Here is a 4,362-nt window from a genome sequence, read left to right on the forward strand (position 1 = left end):
TTCCCTCCAACATTTATCTTTTTCCTTTTATGTTTTATTGACCTATCTGATAGATGATCACTGGTAAGGGTGATTTAGAGAATTTTTTCATATGATCATAGATGACTTTGATTTTTTTCATCTGAAAACTGCTTGTTCCTCTTCTTTGACCATTTATCAATCAGAGAATGATTTTTATTTTTATAAATTTGATTTAGTTCTCTATATATTTGAGAAATGAGACCTTTATCAGATATATTTGCTGTAAAATTTTTTTGACAAACACATTAACAAAAAAGAGATTAACTGCATTTAAAAATAAAGCCTTTAGGGGCAGCCGGGTAGCTCAGTGGATTGAGAGTCAGGCCTAGAGATGGGAGGTCCTAGGTTCAAATCTGTCATTTCCCATATGTGTGACCCTGGGCAAGTCACTTGACCCCCTTTGCCCTCCCTTACCACTCTACCACCTAGGAGCCAATATACAGAAGTTAAGGGTTTAAAAAAAATTTAAAAAAAAAGTAAAGCCTACAAATGAAGCAAAAATAAACACAAAAGAGGAAACATTAAATATAGGTCAACTAGAAACAAAAAAGGATACAAATTATAAACAGAACTGAAAATTGGTTCTTTAAAAAGACCAATAACATTCATAAACTCTTAGCTAGTCTCACTGGAAATAAGGGAGCAGAAAATAAAATTAACAAGAAACAAATGAGCATGAGAAATCACAGCAAAACCACACAAAAAAGAATAATCAAAACATATATATGCTAGCATACTGAGAACACAAAAGAAATAGAGGAATACTTTCAAAATATAAAATACCCAAACTATCATAAATCCAACTGGATATCTTCAAAAACTTAATCTTAGAAGACAAAAAAGAGATAGATTTTGTTATAAAAGAACTACCAAAGCAGGAGGGTGGGGAATCTGGTCTTGATGGATTAATAGGAGGACTCTAGCAAATTTTTAAAGAACAGTTAGTTTTTCACAAATTAGCCTCAGAAATGGAGAAAGAACCCTACAAGAATTCTTTTATGAGACAAATATAGTCCTAATACCCAAACAGGTGAAAGATAAAAATACAGAAAAAAACCCTGCAAGATAACTAATATCATTAGTGAATATTTACTCAAAAAGTTTAAACAAAATCCTGTCAAATAGACTACAATAATTTATCCAAGAAATCATTTATTATGACTAAATGGAGGGATGCAGGGATGGTCCAACATTAGAAAAAACAACATGATTTATCTTTTTTTTTTTTATGGTGCCAATTTTAAATAGATTTTTATTCTCCAGGAGAAGAACTGCATTTCCACTTGTTTTTATGCAGTACTGATAAAGTGCAATGTTCACTTCTCCCTCTGAATATATTGAAGTATTCAGAATACCCAGATTTACATAGTAACTTAAATGTTCCTTTTAAACTGCTACTGCCTTGGCTACAAATTTGACTCCTTCAATTTTTGGAAAGCTGGGTGGAATATTTTTTCTTCTGGTATGTTTAGTCAGCCTCTTCAATAGTAGGCCCAGAAAAAGCACCTCCAGATGGGGCTGCTCCACTTCCTGGGAACCCACGAGGCATGCCCCCTGCACTCTGGTACAGTTTGGTGATGATGGGGTTGCAGACTTTTTCCAATTCTCTCTGTTGATGCTCAAATTCTTCCTTTTCAGCAGTCTGGTTCTTATCCAGCCAGTTGATTATTTCATTGCATTTGTCAAGGATCTTCTGTTTGTCTTCATCACCAATTTTGCCTTGCAGTTTCTCATCCTCAACGTTGCCTTCATGTTGAAAGCATAAGACTCAAGAGAATTCTTGGAAGACACCTTGTCTTTCTGTTTCTCATCTTCAGCCTTGTACTTCTCAGTCTCCTGGACCATGTGCTCAATGTCTTCTTTGCTCAGACGACCTTTGTCATTGGTGTTGATGATCTTGTTCTCCTTGCCTGTGCTCTTATCCATAACAGAGACATTGAGGATGCCATTAACATCAATATCAAATGTAATTTCAATCTGAGGGACACCCCTCAGGGCAGGAGGGATTCCTGTGAGCTCAAACTTGCCAAGCAGGTTGTTATCCTTTGTCATTGTTCTCTCACCTTCATAAACCTGAATAAGCACACCAGGCTGATGGTCAGAGTAAATGGTAAATGACTGAATCTGTTTGTTGGAAATGATGGTATTGCTTTTGATCAGAATGTCATGACTCCACCAGCAGCTTCAATTCCAAGGGAAAGAGGAGTGGCATCTAACAGCAGCAAATCCTGCAGATTCTCACATTTATCTCCAGACAAGATGGCAGCCTGGATAGCTGCACCATAGGCAACAGCCTCATCAGGATTGATACTCTTGTTGAGCTCTTTGCAATTGAAGAAGACATGCAGAAGCTTCTGGATTTTGGGGATTCAAGTGGAACCACCCACCAAGAGGATGTCATGAATCTGTAACTTATCTAGCTTGGCATCTCTGAGAGTCTTTTCCATGGGGTCCAGCATGCCATGGAAGAGGTCAACATTCAGCTTTTCAAAACGGGACTAGGTAACAGAGGTAGAGAAGTCAATACCTTCACAGAGGGAATCAATCTCAATACTGGCCTGTGTACTGGAAGAGAGGGTTCACTTCACACGTTCAGAAGTGGTGTGCAGACAGCCCTCTTGTTCTCACTGATGTCCTTCTTGTGCTTTCGCTTGAACTCAGCAATGACATGGTTGACCATGTGGTTGTCAAAGTCCTCACCACCTAAGTGGGTATCCCCAACTGTAGAATTGACTTTAAAGATGCCATCCTCAATGGTAAGGATAGAGACATCGAAGGTACCACCGCCAAGGTAAAAGGTCAACACATTTCTCTTAGCACCAACCTTTTTGTCCAAGCCATAAGAAATAGCAGAAACAGTCGGCTCATTGATGATTCAGAGCATACTGAGACCAGCGATGGTTCTAGCATCTTCAGTGGCTTGTTGTTGGGAATCGTTGAAGTAGGCTGATGCTGTGATAACAGCCTTTGTGACAGTCTTCCCAAGGTAAAATTCAGCAATTTCTTTCATCTTGGTCAAGACCATAGATGATACTTCTGGATAAAAACTTTTGATCTCCCCTTTGTACTCCACTTGGACACTTGGACCACTGAGAAAGGCCACTGCTTCATGTCTGACTGCACAACTGCATCATCAAATCTGTGACCAATCAGACATTTGGCATCAAAGACTGTGTTGGTGGAGTTCATTGCAATTTGATTCTTTGCAGCATCACCGATTAAACATTCTGTGTCAGTAAGGCGACATGGCTGGGGGTGGCCCTATTTCCTTGGTCATTAGCAATGATCTCCACTTTCCCATGTGGGAGAACCACACAGGAGTAAGTGGTGCCAAGATTAATGCCAACTACAGGTCCCTTTGACATGTTTGCTGAGGCGTCACAGGTCGTAGATGACCATTATGAAGAAAGAAGGGCTGCTGCTGCACTGAGTCCATAATTAATCATATTAAAAACCAAAACATATAAAATTACATGATCATTTCAATTGGTTAAAAAATCCTTTGACAAAAGGCATAGAGAGATCTGTTTTAATATCATGAAAAGCATCTATCTAAAACTAAATGTGAATATTATATACAATGAGGATATACTTGGACATTTTCTAATAAATATTGGACTGAAGTAAGGGTGCCCTCTTTCCCTACTATTTGGTGTATTCTGGAAATGTTAACAATAGAAATAAGACAAGATAAGAAATTAAAAGTATAAAAATAGTGTAAAAGGAGACAAAACTATCTTCATTTACTTATGATATCTTGGTTTATTGAAAAGTCCTAAGGAATCAGCAAAAATAATAACTGAGATAATTAATATCTTCAGAATTGCAGGATGAAAAATAAAGCCTCAAAAATCAATAGTATTTCTATATAAGACTAAATAAACACAGTAAGTAATAATAGAAAGGGAAATCTCATTTTAAATAACAGTGAAACACATAAATTATCTGAGAATTAGCCTAACAACACACCCAGAAAAGACTTGTATAGATTTGATTTCTCTATGCTCCTTAAGAAATAAAGAACAATAGCTAGAGGAATATTCTGTACTCATGACTAGGTCATGCCAGTATCATAAAAATGACAATACTACCAAACACATTTACATTTTTCTTGCTATATCAGTCAAATTACTAATGAAATAGCAAAGGGTCTAGAATATCAAGGAAAAGAGGAACTTTCAGACCTCAAACACAATAAAGGAGCAACCATCAAAACCATCCAGTGGGGACAACTAAATGGCTCAGGCAATAGAAAGCTAAACCCAGAAATAAAAGGTCCTAGGTTCAAATCTGGCTTCAGAAACTTCTTAGCTGTGTGTCTCTGTGCAAGACACTTAGTCC

General features: G+C 37.3%; 1 pseudogene; it reads right to left on the bottom strand.

Annotated features, from left to right (window-relative positions):
• Nucleotides 1-1,489: 1,489 nt before the first annotated feature.
• LOC123231170 lies at nucleotides 1,490-3,404 on the bottom strand (annotated as a pseudogene).
• Between the last annotated feature and the right edge of the window lie 958 nt (nucleotides 3,405-4,362).

The sequence above is a fragment of the Gracilinanus agilis genome, chromosome 1 (genome assembly GCF_016433145.1).
Source record: "Gracilinanus agilis isolate LMUSP501 chromosome 1, AgileGrace, whole genome shotgun sequence".
In the NCBI taxonomy this organism is placed as follows: Eukaryota; Metazoa; Chordata; class Mammalia; order Didelphimorphia; family Didelphidae; genus Gracilinanus; species Gracilinanus agilis.